At 34.5% G+C, this 26,776-nt stretch overlaps 1 protein-coding gene and 1 long non-coding RNA gene across 5 annotated transcripts in view; one reads left to right on the top strand and one right to left on the bottom strand.

Moving 5' to 3' along the window:
• The first annotated feature begins 987 nt into the window (after positions 1 to 987).
• Positions 988 to 24,929, top strand: LOC139967057 (uncharacterized). 3 transcript variants are annotated; one of them, XR_011792833.1, is made up of 8 exons: positions 988 to 1,311; positions 4,622 to 4,765; positions 5,639 to 6,222; positions 8,992 to 9,091; positions 9,875 to 10,029; positions 10,761 to 10,953; positions 14,762 to 14,901; positions 19,247 to 24,929. It is a non-coding gene; the product is annotated as an uncharacterized lncRNA (long non-coding RNA). The 3 variants fall into 3 exon arrangements; XR_011792832.1 differs by lacking the exons at positions 14,762 to 14,901; positions 19,247 to 24,929 and adding an exon at positions 12,661 to 12,823 and having other exon boundaries at positions 1,004 to 1,311; XR_011792834.1 differs by lacking the exons at positions 14,762 to 14,901; positions 19,247 to 24,929 and adding an exon at positions 12,661 to 12,823 and having other exon boundaries at positions 1,038 to 1,311; positions 5,639 to 5,752.
• LOC139967056 (tyrosine-protein kinase Fer-like) overlaps positions 15,969 to 26,776 on the bottom strand; it is a 133,384-nt gene continuing 122,576 nt past the window's right edge. For both annotated transcript variants that reach the window (XM_071970732.1, XM_071970731.1), the window contains one exon: positions 15,969 to 19,304. The gene's annotated coding sequence lies outside the window, so the exon portion shown is untranslated. The remainder of the gene's footprint in view (positions 19,305 to 26,776) is intronic.

Here is a 26,776-nt window from a genome sequence, read left to right as displayed (position 1 = left end):
TTGTTTACAATCCAGGGATCCTGGAGTAGTTCAGTCAATAAGGTAATCATAATCAAGGTTAATCAATTGTATGAACCTTGAAAGATCGGTGAATTAGAAGAATAGCCTTTTAACTAAAATGAAGACAGTATGCAGGTGGCGAAAATGATGACATTTTAAATATTATTAAAAGAACACTCCTCGATCACTGGTAGTAATGTTATCTAATCATAACACATATATTGTGACACTGATGATGCTAACCAACTCAAAATCAGTAAACACATCTATAATATAAACTCTGACCATAGGTCTAGATATATAAGCATTCTCAAAGTTGCCAGGGATATTAAGTCTATTTCCAAATTGTAACAAAAATCATTGTTTTAATTAAGAAAAAGCAGGTAAGAGGTAAGCAAAAGTTTACGTCTGTTTATTTCGCAATGGCCCCTATCTAACGATAACGGCGTTTGGTCAATATTTACTGGCTTGATTGAATCATCCTGAGAAATAGATATTTTCTGTTGCTCAAGCCTAAAATAAACCCAATCAATTCAATCATGTTAAGTTTTTAGCAGAAATAGAGTTTATAGAGTTTTACGAAAGATTCTACGATCGTTTAAAGACTAACGTTGATTATAATGACTTCAATTTTCGAAGAAGTTGCAGTTGCTAGACGTAAGAGAACTCGCTGAACGCACATGAAAGATATTAATATACAACAACCAGTTAAAACAACTGTATCGGGCAGCGGTATTTTATCGCCCTCCGTTCCATTTTGGAACATTTCTATCGCTTAACATTCAATTTCCGAGGAACAACACTAAACCGGAAAACATTTCTGAAAAATAAAGCGTTTCATTTGACTGCTTATCACTTGCAAAAATATCAGCAGACTATAGCACAGAATTGTTCATACTCCTAAAAAAAAGTAGTATACAAGTTAACGCCTCGCCAACTCTAAGAAGATTACATTGAACTGTGTCATTTATATTTCAAAGATTATTTTCTATTCTTCATGGAATGCGCGAAGAAAAATCGAAGCAAAATCAGTTATCCAAACTTTCTTAAAAACACGGCGATACACTGTGTCAGCATCCTTCCTATACCAATTTCTATGCGCTGAAGAATGCCGTCATACGACCATCGACTGAAGCCACTCATCAAACTGCTGGTGGCGCTTTGCTTGTACGGCAAGAAAGTACCAGCGCGAAGTACAAACACCATGCCTTTGACATAACTAAAGTGATAAAGTTTACATAAATCACTCCAAATGGTGATATCGTGTGCCGCATTTCGCCAAATATGTGGTGTTGGACTGCAGCTTCACAGGTAATTCTTAAGAAGCGATAGCAGAAGCATTTACATAGGAATATAATTACTTTATTAGTGTCGTCTGCCCATCTAATGATCTAGTGAGTAGTGCTGTATTGTTATTCAGGGGACCTTGGATGTAGGCTAGTTAGCCTACTGTAGGCCCCTATAGGCCTAGACCAGCTATACGACTGTCCTTTTGGATGCGAAATGACTTCAGCCTAAATGACAGCAATTATCACCACCTCATTTTACTTAAAACTTTATCCCTAACGATAGATCCACATGCCAGAATAACTGAAGATGACATTTACATAGCCTACCTTGCCCTTGGTCTACTGAAGAGGAAGATTCTAACGTAGGTTCGCCTAGGTCATAACGAAGCCTATAATATTTCAGTCTATTAATATATCTACTAGAATTGTACAAATATTCAACACATTCTACATTTGCAACATATTCCCAACAATGCACATGTAAGTGTGGCAAAAGGGTATAGGCCTAGGCTAGGCCCTAAGCAGTAAAGCCTAAAGGCCTAGCCAGTTATCTGAGTCTTGAGGTAGGCTAGGCTAAAGCCTAGCCAGGTATTTTCTGGATAGTAACTTTAATTACAGGCAATTTGCATAAATTTACTCAACTATGGTTTAAAGTAGTGTTTACACGGGTCCAAAAATCGGGAACCGGGTACCCGAGGGCCGTTACCCGTCGGGTATCCGGGTACCCGGAAAAAATTTGTTTACCCTCGTGTATCACGATTTTCAAGAAATTACATATTGGATGCTGTAATAAATGCATTATATTCTCTACTGACAATGTTTTCATGTTCAAATACGTAGGTGTAAGATAAGGTATAAAACCTCCCTCAATAATTTTTATTTGCTTCTGTTTCTTTCATTAACTTGTTAATAAATAAATTATTTAATTATAATTAGCATTACTACTAACATCGCACTGCCGCCGCTGCTTATGCTAGCTCGTGCACGTCTATTGGATCAAACCATATAGATATCCAATTTAGCTCTTAAACAGTTTTTAATACCACTACTATTTATTATGCAGGCCCAGGGTTCTCATTAGCCGCGAGATTGCGCGATTCGCGCAATTTGATCGCATTTGGAATAAACGATTAGTAAAAAGCCACTTGCGATTACTATTTTTTAGTTATCCCGTCTATAATCCATAAACATCGCGTAAAATTCCTTGTCAGCCTTTCCTTCTTTGAAATAAACGAATGAATAAATAATAATTTCTTCCACATGGTAGCCTAACACCACACTAAGTCAATGAAAATCTAGCTAAGCCTAACCATCTGTTTATTTGCTGGAGATGTGACGCAGTTATAAGACATCCATGGAATACCTTCGTAATTGCTGTTACGTTCGACCACATGGTTGCCTAACACCACACTAAGTCCATTTGGGCAGTCTAGCCTAGCCATCTGTTTATTAGCTGAAATTGTGACGCAGTTATAAGATATCTATCGAAAGCTTTCGTTATTGCTGTTATCTTCGAACACATGGTAGCTTAACAACACACTGAGTCTATGGGAAATCAGCCTAACCATCGGTTTGCAATTTTTTTTTTAAACAATCACACTTTGCGTAGGCCTATGATTCGGGTAATAAATTAGGAACCGGGTAGTATCGCGTCGAACGGGCCCCTTCGTTATTGCTGTTATCTTCTACCACATTGTAGCCTAACACCACACTAAGTCAATGGGAAATCAGCCTAACCGTCGGTTTGCCATTTTTTTTTTTTTTTTAAATCACACTTTGCTTAGGATTCGGGTAATAAATTAGGAACCGGGTAGTATCACGTCGGGCGGGTACCCGGATAACCCGTGCAAACACTAGTTTAAAGGCCTAATGATATTCACTTACCATGTTTGGACAAAGCTTTGTAGGCAATACAACACACTCAAGCCAGGGACAAACTAAAACGAATGACAGCGAATGACCGAATGACAATTGACTTTGTACAGTGTTAGTTATCATTTGCAAATGACAGCGAATGAAGGCGAATGACAACGAATGACACCGAATGACAATGAAGGACAGTATTGAGAAGAGATAAAATGACTAACGGAGTGGAGTAAATGCGGTTGTTGGTTTTCTGCGCAAAAATGAATTGAGGAAAATCGCATATAACGTGGTTGCAGGGTTTTGGTGTAATTTACGGATAGAAAGCACAGGGAAAGTTTTTGTGTGAGAATGCGCTTGGGTGCTGTGCTTTTTATCTCTGTAGATTTATATAGAAAGATAACTGAAGCCGTTTCAAGATTATAGTATTGTTTCTAACAATTAATATCGGAAAAAAGATGTTAAATTTACTTTTTAAAATCAGACTTACAATTTCGCTTACTATAAGGTGCGTTTTTATTTTGTCCGTACTCCGTACTTTACTAGATCTAGATACCCACGAAGTCTGAGCTGTGATATCCGGTTGAAGCAATTGTCTGTGCTGTCATTACTGTCATTCGTTTTAGTCAACGCATTTTTTTAGTGTGTACAACATATTGTCATTCGTTATGTGTAACGAAATTGTCATTCGTTTTAGTAACACCCCTCAAGCCACTACTCGTGATAACATCTCATCTATTGATGTCCAACATGTGACTGAATGTAGATATGCATCAAACTTTTTGCACTCTCACTTCATAAGGTGGGATCTGTTATCCTGCATAATCTACTACCCACTTTGCAGCATAAACATTTAACTGAAAACTGCATGCACAGACTAATATGGAAATATTACACAAAAGTAGGTGTGTGGAAAGGGGAGTGGGGTGGAAGGTGGAGGGAGGGTTGCTTCTTCACTGCATTTTCCTGGGACAACTATGACATTATCTGAGTGGAGCACTAAAATAATACAAGCAAGAAAATGTTTGCCATATGCTTCTCTGATACCGGAAATGACACTTTCCAGACATTAACATTTGCATAAAGCACTCCACTTGCTCATAAAAGGCGAGAAAATGTTTCAAAGTTGGTTCTTATAAGTCAGGAGTATAGTACTTAATACTCTGATCTGGTCACCATAACATGTCTCTCTTGTGAAAAGTACACCTACTCTTTCGAAAAAAACGGGTAAAATCAAATTCAGTTTTCAAAGTCGAATGGACAATGCATGTATGACGACTTCTAAATGATCTGGCTCTTTGCCTCACTTTTCTCAAGGCTTCACGGCTTCAACACACGATTACTTTTATTATGTCCCATTGAGATACTTTTCTTGACTCACAGGCAAAATGTTTATACAATCTTCCATACAGAATCTAATATAATCTTTGATACAGCAATCTTTTTTATTCTCGTATATTCTCCTATAGGCAAATAATATGGAGAATTAGATGTGCAATACAGTGTGTCAGTTGTGGGAAGCATGTCCTCTACCTTGCACACCATGTACCCAGGCAACACCAGGTGAAGGACAAAGGCCAAAGATTGCGGCTTAAGTACTAGTGAGGACAAATGTAAGTAGCAAATGGTTGTGTAAAGTATCATATTCACACAATGTAATAGAAGTAAATTCTAATATTTTGACAAGTAAAATTACTGCCTTTTTTTTATTAAGGAATTATTAATTTGAATGACAGCATCTAGCTCTCTCCCTTTTTGCTCAATCATGCAACTGTAGTAGCATCCTGTACTTCTGCCCTTAATCAAAAGTACTTTTAGTCCAAGGTACTTTCAGAAATAACCCTTCACGGTTCACAAGGTCTCCTGTTAGAAATAACCCTTCACGGTTCACAAGGTCTCCTGTTAGATCTGAAGACGCAGTACTGTAAGTGGCTAGACCATGTTTCATATTGTGTGACGTGACTCCAGTCAGTAACTTTATTGCAGCTAGATCTGAAGATGTTGTAAGTGGCTAGACCATGTTTTGTGTTGTGTGATGTTACTCCAGTCAGTCAGTAACTTTATTCGGCAGTAGATAACTTTGATTTGTCCAGTGGAAAATCCTGGAAAGGAAAGAAATTTCAGTTTCAACCCTGATAGTTATTGAAATCTTTGATAGCCAAGTACTGTAACAAATTTGTGTTGAGATTATACTAATAGTATGAAATGTTATATAAAGGTGAAGCTAATATGTATAATAAAACCAGGATTTGAGACTGAAGACTTTTATTAACTTGGAGATAGTGAGCTTGGTGTCTTGGTAGCACATGCAATAAAAATACTATTTTTGTGTCATAATATTTACTAACAGTGCTTTTGTTAAATTTTGAAAGTAAATATGTTATCAAAATGCCACACTTGTGGACCCATAATGTACAGTATTGAATAACCCATTATGTAAGTTTCTAAAATAGTAACCATTTTTTAACTTATTTGTATCTTCACAGAGGGGCAATCCTATACTGTAGTTATTACAGATTTTGATGGTGACTAGAGTAAAGAATTTAAGTGATGACACACTGGAAGGAAAACCTGCAAAGATAGAAATAGATGGAAGTACAGTATGTTGAAATAAAGTATTCAGAGAATGAATTGTGACTTGAATATATGGCATATTGCAGTGATTTTGTCATGGACAGGAGAGTTTGCAGCTAATCAATTCATTTTGCTGCCATCTTAAAGTGTTTAAATGATTACCTGCTTAAATATTGATATCGTACAACATGGTGGATACCAAATCAAAATCATCAGTTGCGATATTATGCCTTGGTTAAATATTTTGTAAAAAGTTTGATGTATGTTGACATAATTTTCAAATTCATCCTCAAAGCATATAACATTGTTGAACTGATGTGTTTCAAATAGACATAAAATAGCAATGAAAAATGAACTAACTGACATGATTATAGCAAAGTATGGTCTGTGAAGGGGTGTGTCTCTTGTCTCAGAACTGGTAGATGGGGACCTAGGTAGACTCACAGATGGCTGGAGCAGTTAAGGATCAACTTACAAACAGTTCCAGTCTGAGACAGTGAGTATGGTTTATTATCCTTGGTCAGATTGTAGGAATGAATGTCTCTGATATGGGTAGTCAGTCTGTCATTGTGCAAGCCAAGGATGAACCTTGCCATATCAGAGGCTGTAGAATGTTTGCATTTTGACAAGAGTGTCCTGTTCATCAGTAGTTTAATTACCTAGCCTTTTGGCAATATATTGTATGTCCAGTTAGACTTTGGCAGAAAGCTCATTTGTGGCATGATGAAAGTGGTCCTTCCAGAAATTGGTGAAGTAGAGGGGTTAGAAAGGGATTTTCATGACATCTGTAAAAGGGCAGACTGTGTCCTTTGGATACTTGACTTATGTCTGTTATGAATAGAAATGATGTGTGCTTTGTGAGTCTCGAAAATTCAGGTAATGGAGGAATGACAGACCAAGTTCAGCATTTTCTTATTAATGATAGCCTATATAAATGTCAGGTATGCCTTAGCAGTTCTCACTGGTCAGAGGTTGAGCACTGGTGCATGAGTTGATGATAATTTTGGTTTGTAACCTAAAATATCCCCATCATCAACTCTCAGGCTGAATTTATTTATTCTTGTTCTTGTTTGATGATTTGTACATCTTTGGTTGTGGCTATGTGCATGCAGGCATTTCTGATTATTTTTTCGTACAGACTATATGTGTGAGCTAACATTGGCTATGCTTGTCCAATCAGACTGTGAATAAGAATTCCTGTTCATGGGTCAATTATACTAACTTTCACTTGCATCATTTCAGGAAAGCAGGAATTGTTGCTTGCAGTGCTGAACTGTTTTTATCCAAGCTTACAGTGGCTTTTCTTATTTATTAATGTTGAATGTGTTTCTGTAATTTTTTTAATTTTTGTGGTTGTAATTTCATGTTTGTCCTGTAATTTTTAATTCTCTGTTCGTTTTCCTAGTTGCCATTTCCTTGCCCAACGGGCTGTTACATTGGAAAAGCACTTTTATATGTGGTTCATCATGGTGTATACAACTACAATCATGGCAATCGAATGTTTTACAAATATCTAAGTACAATCACAAACTTCATTAGCAGTATCTATAAGCCAGCCAATTTGAAGAAATTCAGATTTACCATTTCAAAATTCATAAAATATGGTATTGACCCAAGGTTGTGACCTAAGTAATATGATCTGAGCAATCACTACTGAGGCATATGGCAGGGCTCTAGCCAGGTTCACTTGAGTATTAGTACAATTCCTTCAAGTTGTTGGATGTGTTTAAAAGTCTCAGCTCAATACCTGATTGGTTGTTGGCATTGATGGAATTTGTGCACATGAGTAGCCTAATGCCTGTGCCATTTAAGTAAATTGTTCATGTGGAACATTGTCCTTATTTACAGCTTTTTATACCGTAACAATGAAACTAAAACTTCATTGTTACTTAAATCACAACAAATTTATGCATGGTGGTGACCCACATTTGACTGATAATCACTTCTCAGCAATAAAGTACCTGTCTGAACATATGATATTCCACTTTAAATTTGCTAAACATAGCATTTTGTCACTAATATCTGAGAGTTAATCCTATTAAATATTTGAATATTCATAACAGCATTTGGCAATTTTCAAAAGTACACATTGGATACATGTCAGGGGCAAACTGTTAGGTATGTGGGAATTTGAAAGTATTTCTACTTGGGAGGCACACTGGTAGTGCAAACTGGTAGTGGGATAAAATGACCTGTTATCTTCTCAAACTGCCAAAATGTTGATGACTGAAAACATAGTATCAAAGCTTATACTTACTTGCATACTTAAATGCATTTTCATATATTTTGATAATTACTTACAAGAAAATGAAACAGTAACTTCAGTCCCATACAGAAACTAGAATTTATTCACACATTTACTGTGTAAAAAATGTTTGTATATATATGTTCAAAGCTAATTGTAGAGTGGATATTCCAGTTGGTTCATGGTGAGTCACTCTAGAGATCACAATTTTGTTTTGAGGTACTGATCAAGTTAGGTCTATAAACAATTATCTCTACATTTGACAAATTTCAACATGATGTCTTTGTTGGTATTTCAATAAAACTCACAAGTTAATTTTAAGCGAAGTTCTGCAAAAGTTTATTAGCTGCAAAACCTTACTTTTAACATACAGCCGGCTGTTGGCCAACAGGTACTGATAGAGTGCTGCAATATTTCTGTACCTACCATGGGGGCTACCATGGACCATGATATTTTCTAAATCAGCCCTGTACTATTAACCTTAAAATAACAAAATAAATTGCTGAATGCAATGAAAAGTCCCATTTTATAAGGGTAAATTTCCACTCCAACCTGTTTTTTATCATTTAACCAATAACGCATTTGATTATTTATGAATTTGGATTGTACACTTGTGCACAATGAAATATCATCTGCCATTAGATAATCACTAGTTATGGCTGGTACTTATAGTGGCTATCTTTGGTGTGAAGGCTATAAATAATCAAAAGTTGCTGCGAGTCTTAACTACTCTGGATCATACCTTGCCACTTGGATTTGTCTTTAACAAATATTCATTTTGAGAGCAACTTGTCTCTGATACAAAATGGAAAAAACAATCAAACAAACCATATTATAGAATTCTTTCTTTTAACTTTCTACCTAGTATTAGATTAAACAGTAGTAATTATTTCTGAAGTGGCGACTAATGAGACATCATCCAGTTTTGTTTCTGCTTTTTACTGCTGTCAAAAGCATTGCATTTGTATTGCTTTTTATGATTTTAAATGTTTTGTGATGTTATCTCTCTTTTTTATGTAGTTTCATAAAAGGATCACCCTACACCAGGACTGCCTCCATCATGTACAATCAAAGTGTGACAAGGAAGACTTTCAAGTGAGGTTCATCATTGATACCATTGGTAAGATGTAAAAAATAATCATTTAATGCCTGTTTAGGATATTATGTATGATAGTGCATCAAATTCAAGTGGGAAATGATCCACAGCTTAAACTATAAAACTAACACTAAAAATTTCAACTTGAACGTTGGTCAAATTGCTTTACTGATATTGGAGTACAGTATGTTAAAGGTAGTCTGTATTGGCCCTAAATTTTGGCATGCTTAAATTGCTAGAAGTTTTCATAAAGTACTGACCTTGAGGTCTTTACCTTCCAAACTGTTCTCATATTCTAAATGAACACAGAAGATGACTGAATGTCCCAGTGAGGTAAATTGATTTAGTTCCAATATGGAAAGTACCGCCATTTACTGTTGCTCAATGGAATACTATTATGAATACAAAGCAATTTTTCTTCCTGCCACTGAGATTGGGGTGGGGTGGGGGGATGAGGGGGTCATGCCCAGTGTCTGTCTCATTTTGTTTTGTCCTTTTTGTGTGCGGGGGAAAAGGGGGTGTTCATGCAGAAGAGTTTGTCTTGATAACATTACTGTTTCATTATAATGGTTGTACAGATGGAGGGATGGGGTGAGCAGAAAGAAGGGAGATTATTTAAGAAAAAAATCATTTGCATTACACCAACTGTGTATGGCCTTCTGTGATTGTTCCCAATCCGAAAAGGAACGCGGGAGTGAGGCTGTCCAAGGTTGAAGACATTGGACACAACACCAAAAAATTCTTCTATCTTCTTTCCCTGTATCAGAAAATCTTTTTCAATCCATTCCTTTTTTGACATCTTGACAGGAAGAGGAGTGTTTGCAACAAAGTAAATCAGGCAAGGTGATTTCTAGCTAGAATATAGAGGAGAAATAATTTCTCCTGAGGAGGCATCCATTAAGCTAGAACCAAGGAAGATGGCAACACCTTGTACTTTTATGAGAATGGTGGACTATAGAATGGTAAGTTAAACTGTTTGCTTCCCATATTATGGTCTGTAAATGTTTATTTTTCTTTGACTATTCACAACATTAAGGATAACAATTTAAACTTTGAAATGCATATTTTGTTCTTTAAATATTCACAAAATGGAGGGTTCGAATGACACACTACTTGCTAATTTGTGAGTACGAGGAGAAAATGAAAGGCACTACTATTTTTCATGGAGTAGCCTAAAATCCCTTAGAATATTCGCTGCATATTTCTACAAATAAAACCTAGTCTACTTTCCAAACATTTGTCTGATGGAGCGAGATATCACCTTTGAATAACACTGATTTTTCACCAGAAGTGGACTTGAAGCAAACGAGGGTGATGTCAGAGTTACACACTGACAGCAAATTTTTTTTACCTTTCACAAAATACTGTATGTTTGCACCTTGGAATGAATAACTTTTAATCAGGAATCATACTTGATGCTTCGGGTTGACTTTTGTGTGAAAAGAGACAACTTCAAATGTACATCAAAACATATGACTTGAATCAAATTCCTCCAGAATGTTACATTCATTTTCCTATTTAACCTGTCAAAAATTCATTTTGGCTTGTACTATCATATACAATGGGTGATCTGTCTATGCAGCTCTCTATACAGTGTGTCAACTTTTACAGTTGTTCAGTCATGCTCCTTTTGTTTCATAGTCATTCTGAATTGTTTTATAATCCACTTAAACTTTCAATTTATTGCCCTCAGTATTGATGCTACAGACACAGCCTGTGTTGCAAAGATGGTAAATGAAGATATTGGCAGGGAGGCCAATTCTGTTATGAAGAAACAAATACTTGAAGGAAGGGTCTGTCTCTGTTTGTTTGCCCTAAAAGACATGAAATATGGTCAAGAACTCCGGTACGACTATGGGCAAACAGATTTACCATGGAGAAAGAAGGTAAGAAGGAAATTGCATGGCATGAGTAGATATTTACTTCATTGTTAAACTTTAATAGGGTATGGAGAAACATGCTTAAGATAAATTCCAGTATACCCAGTATCTGAAGGAGATCGTTCACTGAATACCACCTGGCTGAGGATTCTGTCCATTACAAACATCTTGGACATTCCTCCAAACAACATGAATCTTTATTCATATAAGAGATGCGGGATTTGTACAAAATTTCTATGCCATGGTGATCAGTTTCTTACAGAACAAATCATGACGGTGGGATGCAGGACATACATGAATGTATGAAGGAGTGAGCCCTTCTGGCTATCTGCTTAGCTGCTTCACTTTGGCAAATCTGCCTTAAAACATGGAAAAGAACGCTTAGCTTAGAATGATAAGATAACTATTGAGAAATGTTCAAGACCCAAGGAATGAATATAAACATCAAGTATGGGGGGGGGGGGCACTCTGGGAAAAGATGTGTTCAGCTTTGTGTAAAGAAGGAAGGTGTACTCTGTGTACACTGAAGCAGCTTAAACTATGGTCTTAACAAGACTAAGTATGATAGAGGGTTTTAACCTTTCGCAGGGCTTCGAAGATATCTCTAACTTTTTCAACCACTAACTGTTATAAGTGTTTCCTGAAGAAAGACCACCATTAGAAATCAATCAGCAAGGTAACAGAGAAAAGTATTTTAGTAAAATAAATAGAACTTGACAAGAAATGTTCTCATTGATTGTGGGATTCAAATGTTGGAAAAGCCGGGGCAATAACATACCTGAATGATATAACCTAAACAAGAGCTTAACAGTAACCACATGAAAGTATTCTACAGAATGTAGTTTTGGCTTTCAAAGTGTAATTGATCAAGCATTAGCTTACATACTACATAAGAAAGGCTAACTGGAAATCTTTACTATCCAAACTGTTCTGATATATTCTACATGAACACACAAGATGATTGAATGTCCCATTGAGGTAAATTTATCAAGTTTGAAAAAGGAAAGTACCTCCATTTATTGTTGCTCAATGGAGTACTATCATCAAGACAATCCAATTTTCTGTCCTGCTACCTGTGGGGAGGGGATGGAGGTGAGGGGGGTTGGATCATGCCCAGTGTCTGTCTCATATTTTGTAATATGTAAAGTACCAGGGTAATGCAGAGTACTGTTGAAACAGCTTTATGGAACTTTATGACACTTTCCTTTTCTGGGGGGGGGTTAGGGAGTTGGTCTTGATAGCATAACTGTATCATTATAATGGAGGGATGGGGGTGAGCAGAAAAAATTTAAGAACAAAATCACTTGTAGAACACCAACTGTGTATGGTATTCTGTGATTGTTCCCAATCCGATATGGAGCACGGGAGTGAGGCTGTCCAAGATTGAAAACATTGGACACAACATCAAAGAATTTATGGAACTTTATGACACATTCCTTTTCTGGGGGGGGGAGGGGTGGGGGAGTTGTTCTTGATAACATTACTGTTTCATTATAATGGTTGTACAGATGGAGGGATGGCGGTGAGCAGAAAGACGGGAGATTATTTAAGAACAGAATCATTTGCAGAACACAAACTGTGTATGGCCTTCTGTGATTGTTCCCAATCCGATATGGTATGGGGGAGTGAGGCTGTCCAAGGTTGAAGATATTGAATGCAACATCAAAGAATTCTTTGATTTCATTTCCCTGTTCAACCCATTTCTTTGTTAAGGTCTTGACAGGAAGAGAAGTGTTTGCAACAAAGGAAATCAGGCAAGGTGATTTCTTGCTAGAATAAAGAGGAGAAATCATTTCTCCTGAGGAGGCATCCATTAAGCTAGAACCAAGAAAGCTGGCAGCCCTGCCATGTACTTGTATGAGAATGGTGGAATTATAGAAAGGTAAGTTAAACTGGTTGCTTCTCATTTTATGGTCTGTATATGTTTAATTTTTTTTATGACTCATCAAAACATCAAAGGTAACAGTTTAAAATATGCATATTGCATATTTTTTTTCTATAAATATTCACAACATCCAGGGTTCAAATTTTGACTTTATCAATCAATAATTTGTGAGAAGGATGTTATTATTGCCAGGAGAAAGGCACTGGTAATTTTTGGGGAGTAACCTAACTTCCCCTAGAATTTTAGGTACACATTTCTACAAATAAAAGTCTCCTTTCAGAAGGTTTGTCAGATGGAGGGAGGGGGGGGGGGAGGACTCAGGGTAGCATGACCAGGGATTGATATTTAACGTTTTGTGGAATGTGGAAGAGAGGGAGGAACTTTTTTCTAGAGGTAGGGAGTGGCTGGCACAAAACAATCCACTAAGTTAAGTGCAGAAAATCTGGCCTAAAAATTTGTTCAAAAGAAAAAACAATTTTTTTTAATGAAAAACAAAACAAATGCATAGCCATGCTTACAAGTTTTACATGTAGTCACCTGGAAGTGGATCGTGGAGCTAAGAATAATAAATTGGGAAGAGGGGAGGACTGGGGAGAGAGGGATGGGTGTTTATAAGGTAGGGACAAGGGAGTGCTGGCACCATATGCCAACCACATTTTGCTTAACACTACACTCAGTCAAATGAGAGAAGCCAGCCTATTCACATGTTGAAAAAAGTAAAATTTGCATAGACTTGTGTACAACTTTGGATGTAGTGATCTGGCAGTGGATGCTAGCTTAAAATACTGAGGAAGAGGGGGTGAGCAAGGACTGGGGTGGGCAACAGGGAATTAAAGAAGTATTGATATGGAGTCATTTGATAGTTTTCCATTTTCAAGCTGATTTGAGAGACATTTGATATTGGTGTTTGAAAACTTTTAAATTTGAATTAACTTTTATATTTCACAAAGAATCATATATAAGCTATCAGCATAATTAAATACATCACAGAGAATAACAGTCTAATAAACAATCATGTGTTTACTGAATTAAAACAACAAATATCAATGATAAAAAGGGGTTATATTCAATAAGAATTGGATGCAAATTCCTCCAGAATGTTACATTCATTTTCCTATTATACATGTAAAAAATCCTTTTGGCTTTGACTATCTTATGTATTGGAGTGATCTGTCTATGCAGCTCTCTAAACAGTGTGTCAACTTTTACAGTTGTTCAGTCCTGCTCCTTTGGTTTCATAGTCATTCTGAATTGTTTTATAATCCACTTAAACTTTCAACTTGTTGCCCTCAGTATTGATGCTACAGACACAGCCTGTGTTGCAAAGATGGTAAATGATGAGATTGGCAGGTAGGCCAATTCTGTTATGAAGAAACAGATACTTGAAGGAAGAGTCTGTCTCTGTTTGTTTGCCCTAAAAGACATGAAACATGGTCAAGAACTCCGGTACGACTATGGGCAAACAAATTTACCGTGGAGAAAGAAGGTAAGAAAGAAATTGCAAGGCATGAGTAAAAAATCACTGGTTTGTTAAAGTTTAATAGGGTATGGAGAAACATCTTAAAGATAAAGTCTTGGTCAAGATGTTTTTTTCAGATTTTATCTTGTGAAAGCTCATATCAGCATTAAGGAAAACTGAATGGATAATGCAACTGTTTCCACATTATGTAGGGAACAGAGTGGTATGTTGTAACTGAACTGTGTAGACTTGGCGACAAAAACATTGCTGGCACTAAACACATTTCTAATGTTAAAGAAAAGTTTAAAAACCCTTTCTGCTCGAATGAGATTTGATTGAGGAAACCTTGGATGTTGTCATAACCTCATTATTCAATTGCAACTATTTATGTGGTTTGACACATTTCATAACATTTTTTTTATTTAACCTTTGTGTTAGTTTATACTAATATCACCTTCATGTCTTCCCAGGAGTTCAGTACTTGTCTTACAGTACTGATACTTAGCTATGCATGTGACTATGAAGAAGACAAATATGTGCTGTGGCAGCAGAGCACAAGACTCCTTTGATGCTTGAGACTTTCAAGAACTCCTCCGCACATACATTACAGGTTAGTAAAATATGAGAACTCTGTTTTCTTTCTTTCATTATTTATATATCATTACAACACTAGTGAAATTTGTATCAAATGACCTCATTGGTTACTTGAGTCTAAACAAGGTCATTGTTTTGTTCCAACTGTGAAGTAATTTCTGTTTGTCCAAACCGGCTAGCCTGGTGTAAACACTGGAGGATTACTTCAGCATGGTACTGTAATGGGGGGGGGGGCGCTTGCATGGTACTCTCATGGGGGGATGTATATAAGGCATGTCAAGTTTTGTAGGCCTAGACTGAATCCACAGCATTTGTTTTCCAAGAGAAGACTAAGAAGTAGGACTCAGTATGAAGATACAAAGTTTGCAAAGTTCCTCTATTTGGTGGAAACTAAATAGCTATCCCACGGAAGTCTATGTAAAACCATAAAAAAAAAGGCATGAAGAAAACTGCCCAAAGCTTCAAGTTTCCTTCGTTATTTCGAAGATAAGAATTTATGGAAATTGTCAAGAAATAAGAAAACTTCTGAACTGTTCTAGACCTACCAGGATTTGGACCCTAAACCAAGACCCAGAGAATTATAAAATTTATAATTTGAAGCAGTGTTAATATCACTTTCCATGGGATTAATAGTAAGGTACATAACTGTGAGAATCTGCAAGATAAAATATATACTTTACAGCAAAATAGTTCAATCTACTTGCTTCTGAACTAAACAGTGAGGGTGGTGTCTTAATTCAACAAATTGTAATGGAAGTTGTCAATACTTGGTAAACTATATACAAGCTAATAGTGGCCAAACATGATGTGGTAGGAATTAGAAAATATGCAATGAAATATAAGCAAGAAATTTTTTGAACAGAAATAAATGAATTTATAACAACCTTCAAGAACATCAGCTTAACCACCAATATGTGCTAGAAATGAAATAATGGTCACTTATGCTCTTTGCTTCATTCCTCAAACTACTATTCTGTAGCACAAAATTTTTAGAACCATTTGTCGTGAATAATCTTTCTCTTCTCAAAACAATAAATAAAAGATGTTACTGTAAGTTAAATGAAAACAAATGAATGCATGATCTTATATTTCTCAAGTTTATTTTCCTTTAATAAATGTTGAAATCAAATATTACAAAACGATATAATGCAGTGTATGAAATATTACAAACCTTGGTCCCTGGTACCAAATGTTCCTATTTTCACCCATCAATCCTCGTCTACCCCATCCCCACCCACAATCACTATTTACTCATCTAGTAACCTTTGTTATTTACATAAACAGATTAAGAGGGAAATATTATAAATCTGTTGCATGATATGGATAAAATTGAAAGCAAATAGTTAATAGCCATCTCTGTAATTTCTTCCTCAAAAGAAAGAACTAATTCACACATTTTTGTAGAAAAATAATTATTAAAAAGTTTACTTTTGATAATAATAACAATAACAATTGCAAAATAATATGTATCTGTGAAGTTAAGATTTCCCTATACCAGGAAATAACAGAACACTGTTTAAAACATAAAAAGGACAAAATGTATAAAAAAAAAAACACAAAAAAATCTTGCTCATGTCCAGATGTTTAAAGGAGCATTTTGAGGAAAAATTTAACAAATTTTCCTGCCCTGTCAAGATACTAAACTCCCATGCCAATAAAGGTCATTAATTTCACTTGACAACTTTAACCTCAAATAATGTATTCCAAGTGGAACAATTTCAAACATTATCAATGTGATTTCTGTGCCTAAAATATGAAAAATATCCGAGTATTAACTATGGAAGATCAATGGATTTGTTCACCACTTTAACCACTGTAGGCTTGATTAAATTTACAATTAAATGCTTAAAGCTTCTGTAATTGCTTCAAGAAAGTTGTTGTTTTTGGTTGAAAGCAATTTATTCCTTTCCTCTCATGTTGTAAGTCCTATTCATATAGGGTAAAATAAATTGGTTTGTTTACGAGGTAAACACCCCCCCCCCCCACCCCAATACAGAAATCATTGATACAAATATGTAGCTAACCTGCTGCATTATTGTTCAAATTTATACATGGCTTTAGAACCCATTTGTATACATTTCATCCAGTTCTGCTTGTGTTAATTCTTGTTAAGAATGAAACTTCATGTCTTCTTATGGCATATATACATTTTTGTTACATGCGCATTTTATCAAGTTTTTTGAAACACACTTAGAAGGAAGTGAAAATACTAGGAACTCTATTTTCTGATACAACAAATTTGTTCCCATCGAAGAACAGAAAGTAAAACACAAAGTGTGTATTGCAGGCTAAGAAGTAAAATATTAAACTTTGTCGCACAAAAGAGAATAAACTTTATGAATTGTTGGTCCGTCAAATGTAATACAAAGTACAAACTATTCCTGTGTAAATAAAAAAATATCTACAATGGCAGAAAAGGAGACAAAAGTCCTCTAAGCAATTCTGGGATACGTATAAATATTGCAAAATTAGGAGGAGATATCAGAAATGGAAAAGTTATCATGTGTGACATATTTACTTTCAATTTTGGGGATGGGGTGAATTGCCCATTAACCTTTAATAATAGAAAGAAAATGCATTTCTTTTCAAATGTTGCAAAAATAGCCATCTTAATGAGCACTCAATCCATAACTTATTTAGATTTAATACAAACCAATGACCTAGTTCTACGAACGCATTGTAATTAGAGACCATTTAGCAGTACATGTAATTATCCAACAATGAGCTATTTCGTAGACCCATTGTAATTAATGACCATTTAGCAGTACATGTAATTATCCAGCAATGAGCTATGTCATAGACCCATTGTTATGAGTGACCATTTAGCAGTATGTGTAATTACCCAGCAATGAGCTATTTCATAGACCCATTGAAATTAGTGACCATTTAGCAGTACATGTATTTATCCAGCAATGAGCTATTTCATAGACCTATTGAAATTTAGTGACCATTTAGCAGTATGTGTAATTATCCAGCAATGAGCTATTTCGTAGACCCATTGTAATTAATTACCATTTAGCAGTACGTGTAATTATCCAGCAATGAGCTATTTCGTACTCATCGAAATTAGTGACCATTTAGCAGTATGTGTAATTATCCAGCAATGAGCTATTTAATAGACCCCATTGTAATGAGTAACCATTTAGCAGTATGTGTTTTCTATTGTCTATTATCTATTGTTGTTACGTTGCAAGACAATATTACAACTGTATTATTCATTATGAGAATTGAATTGATGTTATTGATCCACTAATCAAGCTATGCCTGTTTGACTTTAAATATGTTGAACAATCAATACCTTGCTTTGTGCACCCTAGGACAATCAATATTAGCCCCTGAATATGAACCTCAGTTTCATCTGTTTTTTCTCCAAATTTTTTCAAAAGTTTCAAATCAATAATCCAGCTATTGACTCCAAACCATCCAAGAGTGTGATACAAACTTTTCTTGCAAAGCAAATACTGCAAAACCAAATACCAAAGAAGCAGCTTGCTTTTCCAACATGGCTGAAAACTCATTAAATATATATCCCTTGATGTTATTGATTAAATTTTTTGCATTTATAAGAAGCTTTTGAAATTCCTGATAAAAAAAAGAGACTTGAAACATAGAGATATATGTTATTTTACTGATCAAATTTACTTTGCCATCAACTATATCAGAGTAACTGTGGTAAATATGCTGATGGCCATCACAATGTTACAACGAACAACATCTCACCTTTAAATAAAAGACCTGGTGTCATCCCACGACAAAATAGTTAACGAGAATTATCAGTATATCAGTTGGAATTTAGGTACACTTACTTAATCAAAAACTGTTTCAGACTGTATAAATGACAATTAACTCTACAGGGTGACAAATATATATTGTAAATACATCATTTCTTAACAAGACTGCAAGCCCACGATGATTGGATGAGTACTGTCATGAACAGACTAAACATAGGTAGATGCCATGCTATGTATATTCCATTTTGAAACGGTTATCGGTTCCAATCGTTCCAAGAATCCAGTGTTTGATGGGGGAACCATGCAACCATACAATCCATTCTCTTCTTCACCAGAAAACACCGGATAACGTGAAATATTCTCGATCACGTAATTTGGGATTCACTTAATCGACGGCCATATTTCTGGGATGTTTCCTGAGCAAACATTGGCAATAGAATTTTAAAGATGGTGGCTTTTCACCTCTGTACCCTTGAGTTGTATCAGACTGAATCTCACACTATTGGATGTTGAAATAATTGTATTTTTTACAAAGAGATTACATTCTATTTAAATATTTTATGTATCTTCTTCATCGCTGTCTTGATTTCTGAAAAGTTTGGTCTGTCCTCTGGTTCTTTCCTCCAGCAGGCCTGGTTCCATTCCCAGACGGCATCTGGACATTCTGGAGGCTGGTTCATCCGATAGCCTGAAATTGAGGAGAAGATAGGCTTATAACCATGACAACGACAAACTGGCACAGGCATCTAACGGTCGCTATGGTAGTGGTCAATAACGAGACATTTTAGGCATATTTCCAAGAATGTCAGTCTTTTTTCTACATCATTTGTATCATTCATATATATAACTAGCAGTAGTTAGTGTATCTAACGTAAATTAAGGTGGCATTTTTCTTGAGGACGAAAAGAAGGAAGCAGTTACAGCTTTACAAAAATTAACCCCCCCTCCACTCCCCCAAAGAATAATTCATTAACTGTCTGGTACAGCTTTGGAAACCCTCTATTATACCTACTGTGGCTTTCTTGTGTAACTATAGTAACCAACTGAGGACCACCTGGTGTAACTTTTGTTATCTATTATATATCATCTTTGAATTGTATACAGTGAGTACTATTATTTTCCAGTTCATCTGGCCAATATTCGTATTTTCCTTAAAGGGGGAGGGTAAGGTTAAGGTGACTTCATGGGGAAATACATTATCAATGAATTTGGACACAAAAAAATTCTCAGATGCCAATTAGGATGCTCATTATGGATTCCAAGGACTCAGGTAAACTCTTCAATGAAGTGGCAGGGTTTGGGATTGTAAGTGTTTCACATAATAAAACGATTTTCAAAATGTTTCCTTGTGCTTTATTTCAAATTGTGAATGTTCTGATTTTGGCCAAAAATGAGAAATAAAATCTTGATGCTTTGGCCAGACAAAATCATTAAATTTTGAAGAAAAAAATGTTGTCAAATGCCAGTCAGGATGCTCATTATGGATTCCAAGAGCTTGGGTTATGCTCTTCAATGAAGGTAAGTGTCAGTCTATGGAACACTAATAAAATGATTTTCAAATGTGTCTTTGTACTTTCTTTAAATTGAGAACGAATAATCTCATTATTGCTTAATAAGAAGGACACCCTCTATACAGTGTAGAAAAAACTAAAAAAAATTGGCCAAAAAAAGAGAGAATTGATAAGGCTATAAGCCATACAAAATCCCAAAAATTTTGACCAAAAAAAAAAAAGTTCTCAAATGCCAGTCGGGATGCTCATTATAGATTTCCAGAGCCCAGATATGCTTCTATCTGAAGTTAAAAGTGGAAGAAGTCTATGGAATTTTTAGCCTATTAAAATGATTCTCAAAATGTTTCATTATAAATTCTCTCAAATTGAGAATGAATAATATCATTGTTGCTTAATAAGAAGGACACCCTCTATCTAATGCATATGTGTAGGAAGAACTAAAAAAAGGTCATGATTTTGGCCAAAAAAAACTCTTTTAAGCTATATAGCCATACAAAATCATTAAATTTGGACCAAAAAAAAAAGTTCTCAAATGCCAGTCAGGATGCTCATTATGGATACCAAGGGCCCAGATATGCTTCTCTCTGAAGTTAAAAGTGGAAGTCTATGAAATTTTTAGCCTATTAAAATGATTCTCAAAATGTTTCATTATAAATTCTCTCAAATTGAGAATGAATAATATCACTGTTGCTTTATAAGAAGGACACCCTCTATATAATGCATATGTGTAGGAAGAACTAAAAAAAGGTCATGATTTTGGCCACAAAAAAAAAAAACTCATAAGGCTATAGCCATACAAAATCATTAAATTTTGGAAACAGAAAAAAAAAGTTCTCAACTGCCAGTCAGGATGCTCATTATGGATTCCCAGAGCCCAGATATGCTTGTCTCTGAAGTTAAAAGTGGAAGTCTATGAAATTTTTAGCCTATTAAAATGATTCTCAAAATGTTTCATTATAAATTCTCTCAAATTGAGAATGAATTATATCATTGTTGCTTAATAAGAAGGACACCCTCTATCCAATGCATACGTGTGGAAAGAACTAAAAGGGTCGTGATTTTTACCTCCCCCCTCCCCAAAGTAAGGCTTTGGCCATACAAACTCATTAAATTCAGACAAAAAAAAGTTCTCAAATGCCAGTCAGGATGCTCATTATGGATTCCCAGAGCCCAGATATGCTTCTCTCTGAAGTTAAAAGCGGAAGTTTATGAAATTTTTAGCCTATTAAAATGATTCTCAAAATGTTTCATTATAAATTCTCTCAAACTGAGAATGAATTATATCATTGTAGCTTAATCAGAAGGACACCCTCCATCCAATGCATATGTGTGGAAAGAACTAAAAGGGTCATGATGTTTACCTCCCCCCACCCCAAAGTAAGGCTTTGGCCATACAAACTCAATAAATTCAGACAAAAAAAGTTCTCAATGCCAGTCAGGATGCTCATTATGGATTCCCAGAGCCCAGATATGCTTCTCTCTGAAGTTAAAAGTGGTAGTTTATGAAATTTTTAGCCTATTAAAATGATTCTCAAAATGTTTCATTATAAATTCTCTCAAATTGAGAATGAATTATATCATTGTTGCTTAATAAGAAGGACACCCTCTATCCAATGCATATGTGTGGAAAGAACTAAAAGGGTCATGATGTTTACCTCCCCCCTCCCCAAAGTAAGGCTTTGGCCATACAAACTCAATAAATTCAGACAAAAAAAGTTCTCAATGCCAGTCAGGATGCTCATTATGGATTCCCAGAGCCCAGATATGCTTCTCTCTGAAGTTATAAGTGGTAGCATATGGAATTTTTAGCATATTAAAATGATTCTCAAAATGTTTCATTATAAATTCTCTCAAACTGAGAATGAATTATATCATTGTTGCTTTATAAGAAGGACACCCTCTATCCAATGCATATGTGTGGAAAGAATTCAAAAGGTCATGATTTTTTACCCCCTCCCCCCAAAATCAAGGCTTTAGCCATACAAACTCATCAAATTCAGACATAAAAAAAGTTCTCAAATGCCAGTCGGGATGCTCATTAATGTTCCCAGAGCCCAGATATGCTTCTCTCTAAAGTTAAAAGTGGTAATCTTTGGAATATTTAGCCTATTAAAATGATTTTCAAAATGTTTCATTTATAAATTCTCTCAAAGAATAATATCATTGTTGCTTAATAAGAACGACACCCTCTATCTAATGCACATGTGTGGAAAGAATTAAATAGGTCATGATGTGGGCCATATGGCTGCAACTTTACAAATTTAGTGAATTTGGAGAACGAAAGTTCTCAAATGCCAGTCAGGATGGTTATAATTGATTCCAAGAGCTCAAGTTTACTCTTCTATGAAGTTAAGTGGCAGTCTATGGAATTTACACCATAAAATGATTCTAAAAATGGGTCCTTGTAACTTTTAGTCAAACTAGAGAGAGAATATCATTATTGCCGAATTAAGAATTAATTTTTAGAATTTCTTTCAAGGTGGGAATGGTTCTTCTCATTCCATCAATTTTTGTAAAATTATATGAAATTAGAAAATCAGAAATTTGCTTTTCTATCCAGATAAAAGTGGTAGTCTATGGAATTTTAAGCCTCATGATATCATAACAATTTTCAAAGTGTTTTAGAATAACCTTCTTTTAACCTGGGAATGAATAATACATTATTACATAATTCAAAAAGACACCCTCCTTCCTATGCATATACTTAAAAGGTCATGATTATGGTAAAGTATAGTTATTTTTAAAGGGTTAAAAATTCCCAATAAACCACTTAAAACTGATCCTAGACAAGCATATCATGAGCATTCTATCTGACATTTGAAAGGTTTTTTTTTTTCCGACCGAATTTAGGGTTCTATTTATTATCGTTTAGCATTGGGTGTTTATTACTATCTGTTTTAGGCTTTTACAATAATTGTCTTACTGTACTAGTGTTTCTCATACTTATTTATATTTATAAACATAGACTATGATTTAATCTTTTGTGCATTTTGTTAAGTTTTTAAAATTATTTTACTATTTACATACTTCTGAAGTTGTTTTGGACTGTATGCGTTCAGGTTGCATTTTTTTTATTATCGTTTAGTACGAGTGTTTTTTTATATTGTTGGGCTTTTACATTTTATGCCTTATTGGTTCTATATATTTAATATTTAGGTTTTTGTTACTATTTGGTTTTAGGTTTTACATTTGCAAAGCGCTTTGAGCAGTGTTGCTGATTATGCGCTTAAAATATTACTTATTATTACTAATATTATTGACTGATGATTTTTTTGTTTTAGCTTTTGGTTAAAATCACAGACTTTTTTTAATTCATTCCAAAATTATGGTTAGGATGGAAGTTGTCCTACTGCATTAAGTTCAAATAATATGCTACATTCTCAATTTGAAAGGAAGTGAAATGAAACATTCTGATACTTATTTTAATATTTAGAGGTTTAGCAGTCCATAGACTTCAACTACAACTATTAGTTTCAGTATAAAGCATATTTCTGAGCTCTGGGAACTTATAATGAGCATCCTGACTGGCATTTGAGAACCTTTGTTGTTTGTCCCAATTTAATGATTTTTGCATGGCTGAAACCTAATGATTTTTTTGGGGGCAAATCATGCCTTCCTGTTTTTTCCACAAGCAACAATGATATAATAAATTCCTAATTTGAAAGAAGTTATAACAAAACATTTTAAAAATCATTTTAATATTTAGTGGCTCTAAGTTCCATGGACTTAACTATTTAACTTGGAATCCATAATGAACATCCTGACTAGCATTTGAGAACTTTCTATTTTTTTGGGTCCATATTTAACAGTTTTGTAGGCTGAAACCTTATAATTTTGTTTTATTTTTTGGCCCAAAAAAATAAACTTTTAAGTTGAGGGTATCCTTCTGAATTAAGCAACAATTATATCAATTCCTAATTTGAAAGAAGTTATAATATAACATTTTAAAAAATCATTTTAATATTTAGAGGCTTTTGGTTCCATAGACTAACACTTTAACATCAGAACTTTCTATTTTTGTTTGTCCAACTTTAACAGTTTTGTTACTCTAAAACCATAAAATTATTTTAATATTATAAGAGGCCTAGCTCTGAGAATCCATAATGAGCATCCTGACTGGCATTTGAGAAATTGTTATTTGGTCCAAATTAAATAAGTTTGTAAAATTAAATTTAAGTTAAATTTAAATTAACTAAGTTATGATTTTCTTTAGCTCAACCATAACCTTTTAAAGTATTTCCACAATGATGCATAGGATGGTGTGTCTTTCTGAATTAGGCAACAATCATATAATACAATCCAAATTTGAAAGAAATTATTATGACAAATTTTGAAAATCACTTTATGCACATTACTGAGCTTTGAGATGCCATTATGAGTATCCTGACTTCTGTCCAAATTGAATGATTGAATGATTTTTGATAATATTTGAAAACAATCATGACCTTTTAAGGCCTTTCCAAAATTACGCATAGGATGGAGGGTGTCCTTCAGCAAAAAGCAACAATGGCATTTGAAAACTTCTGCCAAATTGAAAGTTTTGAAGGGCCATATATAGCTTTTGACTTTTTTTTTTAATTCTTTAGCAAAAATTATGACTGTTTTAATTCTTTCCAAAATTATGCAAAGAATGTCTTTTATTCTCAATTATCAGGTCTGGATGCTCTTTATGGATTCCTAGAGCCCTGGTTTGCATTTGTTTAGTGGTAGTCCCTAATTATCAAAATGATTTCATATAACACAAAATCATTCAATTTAGATTCTCAGCACCAAGAATTTTATGCTTTTCTCTGAAGCTAAAAGTGGCATGTTAAGAGGGTTAAAACTCCAGTTTTTTCTGTGGCTAAAATTCTGACCTTTTTTTAATTCTTTCTAATATTATACCTACATTGGAAGTTGTCATTCTGATTTAAGTTATTATTACTTCTGAATTATTACTTCTGACTTATTACGTCTGAGTACTTATGTCTTCTGAGTTATTATTACTTCTGAATTAAGTAATATGATCTGTTCCCACATTGATAGAAGTTATAGCCATTTTTTGTAAAATCACTTTAATGTTTAGAGGGTAAAACTTCTAAAGACTACCACCTTTAACTCCATTTTTTTTTCTGTGGCTACAATCGTGACCTATTTTTAATTCATTCTAATATTATACCTAGATTGGAAGTTGTCATTCTGAATTAAGTTAGATGAATATGATCTGTTCCTACCTTGAAAGAGGTTATAGACATTTTCTTGGGAAAATCACTTTAATGTTTAGAGGGTTAACTTTCAGAGAAAAGAACATTTCTGGGCTCTGGGAATCTATTTTAGAACTTTCATATTTTGTCCAAACTATAATGATATTGTACATGCTTATAAATACCTTATTTTGTTTGCCTTATGATGATTTTTAATTATTTGACAAAATAATGACCTGTTTCTAAAATGATTTGATCCCAATTATTTATTATGTAACAGGCAATAGCCTTGTGATTCAATTTGTTTTTGGCCACACTCATTTTATCTTTTCATTTTAACTCAATACATGTTTCTGCATTTGAAAACTTTCGTTTTGGTCCAAATTTAATGATTTTGTAAGGCTAAAACCTTATGATTTTTTTCATTTTTGGCCAAAGTCATAACCATTTAATTTTTTTTCCACAATTACGCATTAAGTGGAGGGTTTCCTTCTGTGTTAGGCAACAATGGATACAATCAATTCCAAATTTGAAAGAAGTTATAATCAAACATGTTAAAAATCATTTTAAATATTTAGAGGCTTTAAGTTCCATAGACTAACACTTTTTACTTCAGAGAAAAGCAAATTTCTGGTCTCTGGGAATCCATAATGAGCATCCTGACTGGCATATGAGAACCTTTTTATATTTGTCCCAATTTAATGTTTTGTAATGCTAAAGCTTAATGATTTTTGTTTTACTTTTTACCAAAATCATGACCTTTTAAGTTGTTCCACAAATATATGCATATGATTTAGGGTGTCCTCCTAATTTCAGCACCAATGATATAATTCATTCCCAATGTAACAGAAGTTATGAAAAACATTTGAAAATCATTTTAATAAGCATAAAAATCCAAACATTACCACTTTTAACCTTCAGAGAAAAGTATGTTTCCAAGCTCGGGGAATCGGTAATGAGCATCCTGACTGGCATTTGAGAACATTTTGTTTGTTCAAGTGAATTGATTTAGTAAGACTATTCATATCGCCTTACGAATTTTTAAATTTTCCACCAAAAATATCATGACCATTTTCATTCTTTCCACAATGATGCGTAAGTGACAAAGGCTGTCCCTCCTAAAGTAAGCAACAATGATATAATACATTCCCAATGTGAAAGAAGTAATTATGAAACATTTTGAAAATCATTTTAATAAGCATAAAAATCCATACACTACCACTTTTAACTTCAGAGAAAGTATGTTTCCAAGCTCTGGTTCCGTAATGGGCATCCTGAGTGGCATTGGGGAACTTGTTGAGTGTTTGGCCCCAATTTAGATATCATGAACAGTTTAATTCTTTCCACGGTGATGCATTAGATGGAAGGTGTCCTTCTGAAGGAAGCAATATGATATAAAACATTCCCAATGTGAAAAAAGGAATTTTTAGAAACATTTTGAAAATCATTTTAATAAGCATAAAAAT

Source organism: Apostichopus japonicus, chromosome 4, assembly GCF_037975245.1.
Source record: "Apostichopus japonicus isolate 1M-3 chromosome 4, ASM3797524v1, whole genome shotgun sequence".
Lineage (NCBI taxonomy): Eukaryota > Metazoa > Echinodermata > Holothuroidea > Aspidochirotida > Stichopodidae > Apostichopus > Apostichopus japonicus.
Note: the sequence above shows the minus strand (reverse complement) of the source record. Positions and strands in the feature narration are given on the sequence as shown.